Source organism: Oryzias latipes, chromosome 23, assembly GCF_002234675.1.
Source record: "Oryzias latipes chromosome 23, ASM223467v1".
Lineage (NCBI taxonomy): Eukaryota > Metazoa > Chordata > Actinopteri > Beloniformes > Adrianichthyidae > Oryzias > Oryzias latipes.
Window position 1 is genome coordinate 10,020,595 of NC_019881.2, and position 15,645 is coordinate 10,036,239.

Sequence of the window (15,645 nt, forward strand, 5' to 3'; positions counted from 1 at the left end):
TTTAAGATAATCAAGTGTAAATTAAATATGTGTACAGACAAATAAGTAAACAAGAAAGAGTGTCAAATAAATGATCATTTTTGTTTCCTTAAGGTCAGCCCAGGGTTGTTTTTCCACATCCAAATAATCCAAAGGGAACGTTATTGGAACATTTTAACATACTGTATGGCAACACATCTTTGCTAAATTCATAGTGTCTCCACACATTGAACTGAAATAATGGACTGATCAGTTTTAGCTGCATCACATGTGTGTTGTCTGCTGTGGTGTACTTGGTTGTTTTAATGAAAAAGTAAAATAAACCTACTATACATCGGCCCAAATGGTATTTTCCAATATTGATTATTGATTTATCTCATTTTGACTTTTTCTTTGGTTTAACTTGATTAACTTGCTTCAGACAGATCAATCTGTTTGGATCGTAGGAATAGAAATCGATCAATTGATGAATTGTTACACCCCTAGTGAAAATGTTGTATGCATCTGTAAAAGTTTGTGTGTTTATCTAGTATGTAGATTTTGCCAAACTTCAGTGTTGTCCATATTTGTCTTAAGCTGTATTTTTTCATGCTAAACGACTGCGCTCTCCTGTCTCCTCTCACACACGGGCTGGGTGTGTGAGAAGGAAAGGGGAGGGGCAGTGGGCTCAGGCTGCGAGGTGGAACGGCGCACGCGGAGCGCTACCAAGATCGCGCAACACCAGGATCATCGTGTGCCTTTAGATTACTCAGCTCATTCTAATAATACTATTCTGTATTAAGTATTGTAGACATTTTTATGACGTGTCTTTATTTTCCATAACTGAACCACCCTGGGAGTAATTTCAGGCAGGCAACTCGAGCAGTGCGTTTACCTGGTTACTCCTCCCTGCGGCCGGTTCAGTCTAATCAACTCACCTGTTTGGTGGGCTACTTAAGTTCCAGGTGCGGTCCAATCTGTCATGTCATGTTCCTCGTTTCTTGTTCCACGCCACAGTGAGTTTTGTTTAGTTTTGTCATCCTGCTCTGCAGCGCCTTTTGTTTGTTCATTAAACCCTCTAGACTCTGATCCTCATGCCTCCACCTCTGCGTCTGGGTCCAACCGGCTCTCGAGCCACCCTGCACCATGACACAATCCCTCTTTTTCCATTTCCGCGAGCTATGCGTTCGTCACCCCACCCTCCTCCCCGGTTTCCACCTGTGAGCTCCGTTGGGGGCAGTTTAATACCCAAAGTTTTCTATGGAGATCTTTGTTTTATGTATCTGAACAGAGCCTTATGCCAAACTAAAAGAAATGTGGAATAAATCCTCTGCCAATCAAAAGGATGTGGAATAAATCTTCTGCCAACTAAAAGAAATATGGAATAAATCTTATTTACTGCATGAGTTGTCTGACTGAAATGTATTCTTTGTCTGCCTGTCGTTTAGAAAAAAAAAAAAATCAACAATGTTGTTTACCTATTTCTTCAGACAAAGAACGTTAAATAGCCTGACTGCTGGCCCGACCCGCCAGAGCCTGACTGCTGGCCCGACCCGCCAGAGCCTGACTGCTGGCCCGACCCGCCAGAGCCTGACTGCTGGCCCGACCCGCCAGAGCCTGACTGCTGGCCCGACCCGCCAGAGCCTGACTGCTGGCCCGACCCGCCAGAGCCTGACTGCTGGCCCGACCCGCCCACGCCCGACGACTCCACGCCCGACGACTCCACGCCCGACGACTCCACGCCCGACGACTCCACGCCCGACGACTCCACGCCCGACGACTCCACGCCCGACGACTCCACGCCCGACGACTCCACGCCCGACGCCTCCACGCATCTCATGCCGGACCTGCCTCGCCGGACCGCTCGGCCCCCCGGCCGTCCTCCGGACCTGCCTCGCCGGACCGCTCGGCCCCCCGGCCGTCCTCCGGACCTGCCTCGCCGGACCGCTCGGCCCCCCGGCCGTCCTCCGGACCTGCCTCGCCGGACCGCTCGGCCCCCCGGCCGTCCTCCGGACCTGCCTCGCCGGTCCGCTCGGCCCCCCGGCCGTCCTCCGGACTCTTGTGCCCGTCGAAGTTTATCCTCCGGGGCCCCCCCCTCATGTGACTTTTGGAACCTCGGAGCGGTTCCTTGAGGGGGGGGTACTGTCATGATTTGAACTTGTCTTGTTTTTGGTCCTTGTTCTGTCTTGTTTCTGTTTCCTGTTTTATTTTGAAAGTCTCCTGTCTTGTCTGTTTTCTTGAGTTTTACTTCCTTTGGTCCCCATCAGTCCTGATCGTGTCCACCTGTGTCTTGTCTGCCCTGTCTGTATATAAGTCTGGTCTCTGCCTTCCTCCAGTGTTGGTCCATTAGTTATTCCTGTCCTGGTTGTCCTTGTCATGCCATGTTCCTCGTTTCTTGTTCCACGCCACAGTGAGTTTTGTTTAGTTTTGTCATCCTGCTCTGCAGCGCCTTTTGTTTGTTCATTAAACCCTCTAGACTCTGATCCTCATGCCTCCACCTCTGCGTCTGGGTCCAACCGGCTCTCGAGCTACCCTGCACCATGACAGAATGGACCAACCATACTTTCTGGACCCAGCAGAGCGGGACATGAAGCTACTAGAGGCCTACTGCCAGGAAGCAGAGCGTACGAGGTCTTACTGGGTTTTTGACCAGGCCCAGTTTGCCTCGTATGCCTGGAGTGGGAGCCACCTGGACTTCACAGGGAGCCGTCTCGCCATGAGGGGGGGTCGTCGTCGCCGTCGTCCCCACCGTCCCCTTCAACCTCCCCTTCCTGTTCCGGAGGTGGTCCGGCACGCACCACAACCCCTTCCAGTGGTGGTCCCGGATGCCCTCCAGCCCCTTCATGTTCCGGAGGTGGTCCCGGACGCACCACAACCCGCTCCAGTGGTGGTTATGGACGCACCCCGACCCGTCCCGGCTCCCAGGGGGTTGCCGCCTGCACCCCGACCCGTCCCGGCTCCCAGGGGGTTGCCGCCTGCACCCCGACCCGTCCCGGCTCCCAGGGGGTTGCCGCCTGCACCCCGACCCGTCCCGGCTCCCAGGGGGTTGCCGCCTGCACCCCGACCCGTCCCGGCTTCCAGGGGGTTGCCGCCTGCGCCCCGACCCGTCCCGGCTTCCAGGGGGTTGCCGCCTGCGCCCCGACCCGTCCCGGCTTCCAGGGGGGTGCCGCCTGCGCCCCGACCCGTCCCGGCTTCCAGGGGGGTTCCGCCGGAACCCCGACCGGTCACCACTTCCGGCTCCACGCCTGACCCGCCTGAGCTCGGCTCCACGCCTGACCCGCCTGAGCCTGACTGCTGGCCCGACCCGCCTGAGCCTGACTGCTGGCCCGACCCGCCAGAGCCTGACTGCTGGCCCGACCCGCCAGAGCCTGACTGCTGGCCCGACCCGCCAGAGCCTGACTGCTGGCCCGACCCGCCAGAGCCTGACTGCTGGCCCGACCCGCCAGAGCCTGACTGCTGGCCCGACCCGCCAGAGCCTGACTGCTGGCCCGACCCGCCAGAGCCTGACTGCTGGCCCGACCCGCCAGAGCCTGACTGCTGGCCCGACCCGCCAGAGCCTGACTGCTGGCCCGACCCGCCAGAGCCTGACTGCTGGCCCGACCCGCCCACGCCCGACGACTCCACGCCCGACGACTCCACGCCCGACGACTCCACGCCCGACGACTCCACGCCCGACGACTCCACGCCCGACGACTCCACGCCCGACGACTCCACGCCCGACGCCTCCACGCATCTCATGCCGGACCTGCCTCGCCGGACCGCTCGGCCCCCCGGCCGTCCTCCGGACCTGCCTCGCCGGACCGCTCGGCCCCCCGGCCGTCCTCCGGACCTGCCTCGCCGGACCGCTCGGCCCCCCGGCCGTCCTCCGGACCTGCCTCGCCGGTCCGCTCGGCCCCCCGGCCGTCCTCCGGACTCTTGTGCCCGTCGAAGTTTATCCTCCGGGGCCCCCCCCTCATGTGACTTTTGGAACCTCGGAGCGGTTCCTTGAGGGGGGGGTACTGTCATGATTTGAACTTGTCTTGTTTTTGGTCCTTGTTCTGTCTTGTTTCTGTTTCCTGTTTTATTTTGAAAGTCTCCTGTCTTGTCTGTTTTCTTGAGTTTTACTTCCTTTGGTCCCCATCAGTCCTGATCGTGTCCACCTGTGTCTTGTCTGCCCTGTCTGTATATAAGTCTGGTCTCTGCCTTCCTCCAGTGTTGGTCCATTAGTTATTCCTGTCCTGGTTGTCCTTGTCATGCCATGTTCCTCGTTTCTTGTTCCACGCCACAGTGAGTTTTGTTTAGTTTTGTCATCCTGCTCTGCAGCGCCTTTTGTTTGTTCATTAAACCCTCTAGACTCTGATCCTCATGCCTCCACCTCTGCGTCTGGGTCCAACCGGCTCTCGAGCCACCCTGCACCATGACACAATCCCTCTTTTTCCATTTCCGCGAGCTATGCGTTCGTCACCCCACCCTCCTCCCCGGTTTCCACCTGTGAGCTCCGTTGGGGGCAGTTTAATACCCAAAGTTTTCTATGGAGATCTTTGTTTTATGTATCTGAACAGAGCCTTATGCCAAACTAAAAGAAATGTGGAATAAATCCTCTGCCAATCAAAAGGATGTGGAATAAATCTTCTGCCAACTAAAAGAAATATGGAATAAATCTTATTTACTGCATGAGTTGTCTGACTGAAATGTATTCTTTGTCTGCCTGTCGTTTAGAAAAAAAAAAAAATCAACAATGTTGTTTACCTATTTCTTCAGACAAAGAACGTTAAATATATTGGTGCTGCTGTGTTAATGTTTCAGATCAATTAACATTTAATATTATTGATTGAATTGTGTCTATGCAGACTCTCATTCATCCAGCTTGGTTCCATTGTAGTAGTTTTAAAGTTAGAAGACGTTTCGCCTCTTATCCAAAAAAAACAAACAAGTCCAGATGACATCCCCTAAACCTACTACTATTGATTGAATTATTTTTCTCAACATCAACAGGTTCAGTTGGTCAAAATGTATGTAGTTTTTTATTTCAGGCACTTTAAGCTTTTTTCTGTTTTAGGCTATAACAAGGTATCTGTGTGGCAAAATAAAGTTAATATTTGAAAGTCGATTTATATAGATTTTTTTCTTTTAATGATAAAATATACAATTTTCGGTATACTTACACAATTTTTTTTAGATACTGATCTTATTTATTGTCACCGCGGCGAGTGTTTGTGGGGGTAATGGGGGGGGGGCAAAAAACCTTTTCTTTTTCCTAGGGGGGCCTTGCAAAAAATAATTGAGAAGCACTGGACTAGATCCATGCTTTGACATCCCCTCTCGGAAATACTTATATCCCTACACTGTACGCCCAAACCAGAGCAAAGGTTGATATGTCGCTAAAGACAGCAGAAAGAGTGGGGCTGACGTGTGACGGCTGGACCTCCAGGCCCACAGAGTCCTACATGACGTTCATGGTGCATAGTATTAACGAGGACTGGGAAATGAAGTCGATTGTCCTACAAACCCGAGCAATGCACAAATACCAATTCTATTCAATTCAAAAATATTTATATAGCCCTATATCACAACAATAGTCATCTCACTAAAAATGAAATCATAAAGAGCATGAAGTCATGTAATTCAGTAGGTCAGATTTTTTTTTCAACCTTTTTTGAGCCAAGGCACACTTTATCCTTGACAAAAATCCCGTGGCACACCAGTAACCAAAAATTAAAAAAATGAGAAACTCTATAATCTGTATTGATGTACAGTCCCTCAGAAATCTCACGTGCATTTTTGTGATAATTGAGGCAGAAAAAGCTGGAAGTTGCAGCTGTTTTTTCTAAAAGATGTAATAAAAGTTAAGCTAGTTTTCCGTAATAATTTTCAACTAAGTTATTAGAAATTTTACCCTGGTAGTTGTTTTTTCCTCCAGTTTATTAACATGCAATTTTAGGTAACATCACAAAAAAAACAAATATATTCTTTCTAAATAGTGATTTATTTATTTTTTTTATATTTATTTCAATGTTAGTGCAAGGACAACTGTAATTTTTGAACAATTATATGATCACAATAGGTTTGATACATTTTACACAAAAAAACTAACATATTTGTTTTCTGTAGCTACACAAAAAGTGAACATGTTGAAGTGTTATTAGTTTTCCTCTTGTCTTAATCAAAGATAGTCTTTGAAAACTTTAACAAAAACGTTTTATTTCTTTTTAGAGGATTAAATTGTTTCAATTTAGTTTAATTGTGTCTGTTGGCCACTTCACCTTAATCCTGTTTCTTAAATGTTGTTATTACTTCTTCTTAAATTTAACATATAAAATAATCCAGACATTATTAGAAAAGTGTTTCAGTTAGAAAGATGACTTGGACCAAACTCTGGGATGTTTCATCAAGAAGATTTAAAAACTGTTTCATGTGTGTTCGTTGTGGTTTCAAGACGTTTAACAGGGAAGACTCATTGTACGCTGAGACGCTGTCACTTTAACCCAATGCCACACTAATGCACACACATCAAATGTACTGAAAGCAGCAGTAGAAAAGAGGGATCTTTTTTTTTTTTTTATTATTGTTTTTTTTTTGTTTTTTTTTACTTGTCCTGTCCAACAGCTAAGCAAACACATGAGGCCTGAAAGCCTCACCTGTTTTGTTGTGTGTTGCACTTAGTTGTACTTGTAGTTTTTTGTTCAGGCCCACTCTGTTTAGTCTTTTGTTTGTAGATATGTTTTAAGTGAAGCTGTAGGGGTGAACTGCCATTTTCTTTAGTACTTCTTTTCTCCTGTTTTTGTTAGTATAGGGAGGTCAGAGTTTTGTCATAGATTTCCCTTTTCTTTCATTTACAGGTAAGATTAGATGTTTCAGTTAGGTGGGGTTTTGTTTGTTATTTTGGCCTTGGTTCACCCTGAAGCCTTTTTGCTTCACTTTTAGTTATTGTTGGTTGTTGTTTATTTATTTGTAAATAAATGTGTTAATATTTATATGGAGACATTCGTTTGGTGTTTTTGTGACAGCCAATTTGGTGGCCAAAACATTACTTTATGTTATGCCCCCCCCTAGGTAACCCTAGACACAAAAGGGGGCGTAACACCATGAGCCGTCTTTTAGTGTTAGATCTTTCTATAAAGCAAATCATCAACTTCCTTTTGGAAACAGAAATCTTAGCTCAACGTCACATGACACAGAAAAGATGGAAAACTAAGTAAAATATGAACAGAGACAATTGATGAAAACAGAACCTTCATCAAGAATGAAGACAAATGAACTTTACTATTTTCTAAGAGTTGAAAAACAGTTTTTTGTCTCCCAGCTGCTCCCTTTAGGGATCTCCTCAAGCCATCTGCCTCCATCTTATCCTCTGCTCTTCATCCTCCTCACTCACACCAACCTCCCTTACGTTCTCCTTTTCTACAACCATGAACCTCCTCCTTGGTCATCCTCTAGACCTCTTAGCTCCAACCTCAGCTTCCTTTTCCCAACATCATCAATGTTACTATTTCTCCTCTCCTCTACTCTTGATCATATATATATATCATTTAGTTCTCAATGCCTCGGTTTGGTGCAGTGTGATTCATGTATTGTCCCTCTTTCCCACCCCCCTTCAGGGGGGCTGGAGTGATTCCAGATCCCAGTTGGCTCGTTCGTGGACCTCACCTCTGGCTTCTGTCGCGCAGCCGGCCGTCCCCCAATTCCATCTGGATGAAGTCCATCTGCTGGACTATTTAAACATATAGTTGTAGAGTTCGATTAGTTAATTCTTCTCTAAGAGTTCTGGTACAGCTTCTGTCCATCCTGGGAGAGGATCCCTCCTTAAATCCCTGAGATTTCTTCTTTTTTTTCCTCTCCCTGGAATCATTTTATTTTTCATGAGTTTTTCCTTACCAAGAAGGAGGGTCTAAGGTCAGGGATGCCCAGTTTAATCTCTTTAGTTTAGTTTAGCAATCAGCTATTGTATTCTATGACTGATTTCATGTTTGAGAAAAAAAAGGAGTTAGATGCTGATTTACAGTGTTTTGGGGACATGAACAGGTCATTGTAAAAGGTAAATGGCGTATATTTGTATAGCGCTTTTCTACTTTCGCTTTACAGGCCCAGTCCCATTCACCCATTCACATGCTGGTGGTGGCTCCGCTGCTGAACACTGGTGCCAACCTTCCACCAGAGGCAAGGGGGGGGTTCGGTGTCTTGCCCAAGGACACTTTGACACATGGGCGGGCAAGGCGGTAAATGAACCTGCAATCTTCTGATTGGAGGTCGACCACCTTTGTGTCTGGAGGAAACCAGCAAAGGAATGAAGCATTTTGAACTCATAAACATCAGATTTTGGAAAGTCCAAAGTATTTCAGCTCAACTCCAAGTCAAAATGATGAATGACTTGTCAGTTTTTTTCTGTTTTCCTAAGGTTCACAGTTTAGACTCTCACCTGAAATTTTTGAACATTTAGACATGACCCCCAGCAGGACATCTCTTCTGGAAAATGGAAGCAAATGTCAGAAATCTGCAGACCAAACATGGTTTCAGTATTTCAGAGCTCAGCATGAAGTGAACATGCCCAGTCTTTTTATGCAAAAAACTTTAACAATGCCTCAAAAGAGCCCAAAAGGGAGGCAAAAAGCTTCTGGGCCACAGCAGGAGTTAGCTCTGTCTTTGGGGTCTTTGACCACCATACCGCTGCCAATACTGACCCTCAGACAGGAAAAAACGCCTCCAATTACCCACCAGCCCGCAACCCTCCTATAAACTGCTCTGCTGGCTCAGCTTGTTCTGAAAATACAGTGAGTATGAGGATTTTAGATCAGTTTAATGATGAATCACAGAAGATCAAGAGAAGAGCAAGAGCAAGATGGGAAAACTAAAACATGAAGAATTTATGAAGTTTTCAAAACTTTCATAATTAATCACTTTTTAATGAAACAAAAAACAGATGTGTGATGCAGAAAAACAATTCTCCTCCCAAATGAAAGGGCCTCCTCCTCTGAGCTTCCCCAAAAGCAGGAAGTCATTTTTGCATCTACCTCCATGCATTATTCATGCTGCCTTTGGCCTGAGCGTGCGCCATGGCCCATTTACAGAGTCACCCGTGAATCTATTAGCCGTGAACCGCAGAGTGCCAAGGCTGGAGATAAGCAGCTTTAGAGACAGCGAGGAGGATGGGGGGCAGTGGCGGGAACCTGGCAGCACATTAATTAGGGCTCTAGTAAATATGTTGTCAAAACAAGCAAACATGATATGAACCCGGAATCCCCGATTCATAAACTTTGAATCTGAAAAATTTTCAGATGAACGAGCCAGACTGACACTTTATGTGAAAACACATCCCTGCCAAGCAGAGATGAGGCAGTATTTACCGGAAATCAGTTACATAAATGCAGTTTATCTGTGAATGGCGTTTGGCATGTACTTATGTAGCGCTTGTCTACCTTCCTCAAAGGCCCAAGTGCTTTACAGTCACATTCACACACTAGTGGCGGCTCTACTGCAGAACACTGGCACCAACCTTTTCACCAGATGCAAGTTCAGTGTCTTGCCCTAGAACACTTTGACACATGGGCAGGCAAGGCGGGAATCGAACCTGCAATATTCCAATCAGAGGTCGACCACTGGACCACGGTAGGGCATGACAGCAGATGCTTTGCTGTGTGAGAATAACCCGATATTTCTGTATTACAACAGAGGTTTGAGTTACAAAACGAATGCATATTCATTAACAGGGATGACTGAAAAGTGAATGCAGTCATTTATGTTTGTTTGGTCTCTGAAGGCCGTGTCGCAGTCACAGTGTACATTTTTTGCATATTATGGATGAAACCTGGTAATATGTGAGTATCCGTGGAAAAGTGGGAAAAGTTGTGGTCTTTGTGAAATTTTCATATATGTATCACAAATGAACCATGTTAAAACCACAAAAGAAGTACGAATAAACAACGCAAAGAACATGAAAACCAATATAAAAACCAATTCTGACCCAAAATTTGTGCTTCAATTCATTTCGACATATGTGTGCGAATATGCGATACAAGTTATACATCGGTGGTACATTTGGGAAAAGTCCGTGAGACATAAGTGGAACGGTCGTGAAAAGACAAAACTTTGTGTATGCATCTCACAAAAATAATGCACAATTGCATAAAATGTGTGTAATAATTGCGTATAACCAAGTAAAATAGGCCAAAAATGATGTACAGTTCAAATGGAAATTCACGTAAAGTCTTGTCAACCGAAACATCTGTGCACATCGACGAACGCAAGAAACACTTGTGAATGACGCATATCACGCGTGGATCACGAAAGACCAAAATTTCAATGGAAAATGTGCAAAATGTATGAAGTGGTTGCATAAATGCACACAGGCTTAAGATATGGTAAAAGATGTGGGGTTGAACTACTAATGCAGAAAAAAAAAAAACTGAACTGCAAAAAAACAAAAAAAAGAAACTGTGCTGTTACAACAGGCAAACCTTCCACAGTCTAGGGGAGATGATCACAAAGGGGCGTAACATATGAAAAACAGACACCAGAAAGAGGAGGAACACAGTTTAGAGAAAGAAAAAAACTGCTGTGTCCTGTAAAGCAAGAACAAAATGAAATCATTACTGTGCTGGTTCCAACAAAAGACGAAACGAAGGGAACCTTGGTCAAACATAAAATAAGTCAAGAAGACGGATGACCCAGCCACGTTGACCTTCGGAGTCAGCAGCTCCCTGCAAAGGCTGCCTAACAAGGTCTAACTGTTCAAAAGAAACAAAGAAAGCCTGCAAATAAAGACTACCAAGGTCCAACCCCAAACTAAAATAACAAAACCCAGCACTTTAAGACTGCTGAGGACTAAAAGGGGGGAAAAGAGAAAAAAAAAACAACCAGCACAGCTCCAACTTTAACTCAACTGTTCCACAGCCTCCTGTTCTGCTCTCTCTGCATGCCTCCTGGTTGAGGCTTCCTCTGACTTAAATACCTGGCAGGTGTTAATTAAGATGATTAGTCACCAGCAGAATAAAAGGGCAGGCAAAGTGTGCAGCAAGTCTACGACGGAGTTTTAGGGCCAGTTTACAAACTTGTTTTTTCTTTTAAATTTCGCCTTTTAAGTCTTAACTCCACACAGAAAGGTCCCCCGTTGATGTAGCTTTTTCACGCCCCCCAGCCAGGACTTGAACCGGAGGCCTTCTTGCTGTGAGGCAAGAGCGCTAACCACTGCGCCACCGTTTCTGTGTGGAGTTTACCTGTTCTCCCCGTGCATGCATGGGTTCTCTCCGGGGTCTCCAGCTTCCTCCCACCGTCCAGAAACATGCTTCATAGGTTAATTGGCAATTCTAAATTGTCCTTAGGTGTGAGTGTGAATGGGTGTGTGTTTGTGGACATTCTACCCTGCGACAGACTGGCGACCTGTCCAGGTTGTCCCCTGTCTTCGCCCACAAGTGGCCGTGATAGGCTCCGGCAACCCCGTGACCCCGAAAGGGAAAAATGGTTAAGAAAATGAATGAAAAGTCTTAAATTTATGAGAAAAAAGTCATAACTGTTAAACTTCGAGATCTTAAGTCGTAAATTTTTCGAGTTTTTATAAAAACTCATACATTTATTACTTAAAATCTTGTACGTTTACAAGAAAAAAAATCATAGATTAACGAGGAAAAAAACTCCAACGTTGTCTGTTTGTCGGAGCCCAGTTTGAAGATGAAATATGTGGAGCATTTTTTGAAGCTTTGTTTCCGAATAGGTTTCAAAAACAAAGAAATTCTGAATCTTTTGATGACTCAAAATCAGAATATTGTCAGTGTGCCCGGCTTTCCGGGGTTCGGTGTCGGTAAAGCGGTGTTTCATATGTAAAATAAGGAGCTCAGAGGCACGTTTGGGAGGAAAGGACCGCTACTTTATTTTCCTTTTTATTCACATACCCAGAAGACCATTTGTCTCATGCGCTGAACACTAATGTTTAAACAGTTACACACGCCCCCTCCTCCAGATGAAATGTCCCCGTTTAACATAAAACAACAAAGATTAATGAAAATAGTCTGTTATTTTAGCAGAAAAACGTTTAAAATGCCAAAAAGTGCGCCTCCTCAGTTGGAAGAGTCACACAGACTTAGAGATCTTGGTTTCATGGAGGAAGAAAGGATTGAAGTGGACAGCGCAGGGACACCGATGTCTTCATCAACGGGCTGCAGAGATCCTGCAAGCCCCCCCATTAATGAATAAAACATTAATAAACCGTAAATCCAACAAATGAGCTTCCAAATATTTTCAACGTTATCAATAAATATTCAGCTTACCTGTTCAATTGAGTTTAGTCCCTCTGTTCTGCTGCTGTGCCACATTCACTTGCTGTACTGTATGCTCACTTTCACTTTAATCTCGTAAATGTACGACTTTAAATCTCGTAATTTTACTTTTTTTTTTAATTTAGTCTCCCTAAAACTCAGTCATAGCGTGTCAGCCGTAAAAGTGCAAACAAAAAATGTGACTGAAAATAAACAATAAACGCTGCAAAAAATAACCGCCATCACAGCAAAAAAAGGTACGTTAACTGCAAACAAAAAAAGAGCGATGCAAACAATAGAAAGCTACAACGGAGGTGTATCCACAACGGAATTTTATCAGCGGTTACTTTTTTGTTTGCATAGTTGCCTTTTTTAATTTCAGTTTTTTTTTTGCTGCAATGGCGTTTCTCGGCCACTGTATGAAAGTACCGAAAAAGCAAAAAATACAGAAAAACTATATAAACAAACTGTTTTAAAGACAGGATTATTCTCAAATGTGAAGGTTTTTAGAAGGAGTGTGTACATTACAGACAAGATGTGTTGGAAATTCTGATTGAAATGTGGTTGGGATCCATGAATTGTCACAAAACAGGAAACAAGCTTATTTTTAATTTATGGCCCATGATTTATTTTATTTTGTCTACTGGACTGAAATGATTCCTGTTTTCCAGTACTAAGATGTTTTGTTTCTTTTTTTTTTGAGTCTTTGTGTGTGCTGGCAGGCTCCTGTATCGTCTGGCAAAGGATGGCAGACTGAAGAGTCCTATTGGTGGATGAGTGAGATCCTTTGTGATGCTGCGTGCCTTGCACAGACTCCTGCTGTCGTAAATGTCCTGGATAGAGGGAGGGCTGTTGCCAGTGCCAGTTTTCTGCTCAAACCACCTTCTGGCTCTGAAAGATGCAGTTTCTGTACCATACCTTAAAATGTTTGCTTTCTGGAATATGTTCTCCGAATAAACTTTAAAACACAGTGACACCAGTGAATAGCCCAGCGGAACACCGCATCCTACTGAATCAATCAGCTAGTGTGTTCCCTTTAAGCTCCTCAAATTTCAGTCACTGAGTTCTTAAAGGCTTTTTGTTTGAACCAAAACAGATGAATGTAGCTGAAATGTTAATTTCAGGCTAGTTCAGTTTCTGCTGTGTGGATGTAAGTGTTTCCCAAGAAAAAAGGGTGTTTGAGGAGATAAAAAGGCCTCTAATCCTCAGGTACAATGAAATGTGCATCATTATCTGCTTTGGTGAAGCTCAACAGATGATTCTGATGTTCTCCTTTACTCTCAGAAAGCTGAATGGTGCAGAGGTTAAACTCCATTGGTCTAAATAGGAGATGTCATCAAAGATGTAAGAGAAAAGACTATGAACCACTGTGGAGTAAATGTCAGGGGGTAAACAAACCCTTTCTGACACACAAGGAGAGCTGCCCATCAAAGTGTAGCCAACAGCAATAACAGGAACGCTCTTTCAAGCAGCAGCAAAATTGGACAGGATTATAGCGCTCACTGCTTTCAAATGGAAGCTGAAACAGAAGAAAGTGAAATACGTCAGGTGTTGGTTGAAACCCTTCAGTCATAACTTTGCATATTATAATAGTTTTGCAGCAGTGGTTCTCTTTCCTAAGGCCCGCCCCTCACAGGGATGCACCCTGAACAACCTCCATGGATCTGTCCATTTCACGAGCAGCTCTAGCTGATCCTTTCTCTCCAGCAGAAACATCTGGAGAAATGAAAGCTCCTGCAGTGTCCTCTGCTGACATTTCCTCCCACAGTCGTCCACTTTTCCTCTAGTCATTGATTGCCAGCCTGTTTTCAGTTGACAGTGACTGAACCGCTCATCACGCCGGTGGATCAAATATCTGCCTTCAGCCTTCATCAATAGTCATTACTTCATTTTTCAAAACAGTATGAAGTCTTTTCTTCATTCCTGCTTCTCAGGTGTTTCTCATTCTTTTTAAAAACTCCAGAAAAAAATAAAGAAGCTTTACAAATAAAAACACATCTAAACTATTTTCAAAATTTCTTTGATTTGTTTGAGAGCCCAGTTAAAAACTAAAGTTGACAGAAGCGTTGCAGCAGTCGGTCCATTCCTCTGGAACCCCCTTCCTCTCAGCCTCAGATCCGTAGACTGTGTTTTCTTTTAAAAAGCAGCTAAAAACATATCATTTTAAATTAGCAACTTTTTCCAACTCTGTTTTTACTTTCTGTGTTTTACTGTTATCCCTTTGTGATCTTTGTTTTAAAGGCGTTATATAAACAAAGTTTATTATTATTATTATTTAAAGTCATAAAAATAAATCTTACTTAAACTTAAAAAAAGATTAATAGGCAACACAAACTACAACTGACACTGAATGAGAAACAACAGCTGCAGAGTTGAGCTGATCCTCCATCAAGACATGCAAACTGACCAGTAAAAAGTGGGTAACCTTTATTACTGTGGTCCCAGTTCTCTTCAGGTGATTCACGAGGGCCCCCATGTATTCTGGGATTCCCTGTTCTTCAGATCATTTTGACCCCTCCAGGTGAGCTCCTGTGTGGAGCCACAGAGTGATTTGTGATTTGCTGCAACAGATCATCTCTTCACAGCTAGCTGTTTGACTATTGCAGATTCCCAGTCTGGTGGAGGTTTACAGTGGTACTGTTTAATGGTGTGGACAGGTGTTTTTAACTATTTCAAACAGGTGCCATTAATACAGGTAACAAGCGTAGGATGGAAGAGCTTTTTAAAGACCCACTCTGATTTTAAGATTTTTGTGTTTTTGATGTTTTTAACATGTTCTTGTAGCATTTTTCTCATGATGGATGACATAGATAAAGAAAAATAGACTTAGTGTTGCATTTCTGAGTATTTATTCAAATCGCTGTGAATCTGAGGGCAGACGGTAAAATGCTGTTAAAAAAAAGCTTGTAGAGATGTAAAAGTCAACAAAGAATCTGTGGGACACAAGCTCCTTGCTCTGCCCCATTCTGATGCATCCTGCAGGCAAATAGATCCATGAATGTCTTTGTTTTCCTCGTCTGAGCTGGAATCTGGATCTGAACTGAAAAGCTGGAAAGCTCTGATACTGCTTGACATTTTTGTTGCACCACTGTTAGGTTGGGGGTGTAAGTGGCCATAAGCAAGTGGGAGAGAGTGCATACAGATGGGTGACGGGAGGGGTTGCTACCCATTAACAGTCCCGCCCACAGCTCAGAGGTGAATTTCTGATAAACTTCTGCCGCTCTGCAGTCAGTATGTCCGAGAAAATGACACAGGTTTTATGATTTTTCTAAAAACAGCATCATTGTTAAAAGACCACTGGGAACACTTTGAAAATAGATCACAAGATGATCGGTGTGGGACGTTAAAGAAGTAGTAACACGTCTGTGAGGGTCAGAATTCTTGTTTGTCTGTAGCATATAAATACCTATTTTTGGGAGAAATTTACCTCCTAATTTAATAAAAGAAACTCTACAACGTGATT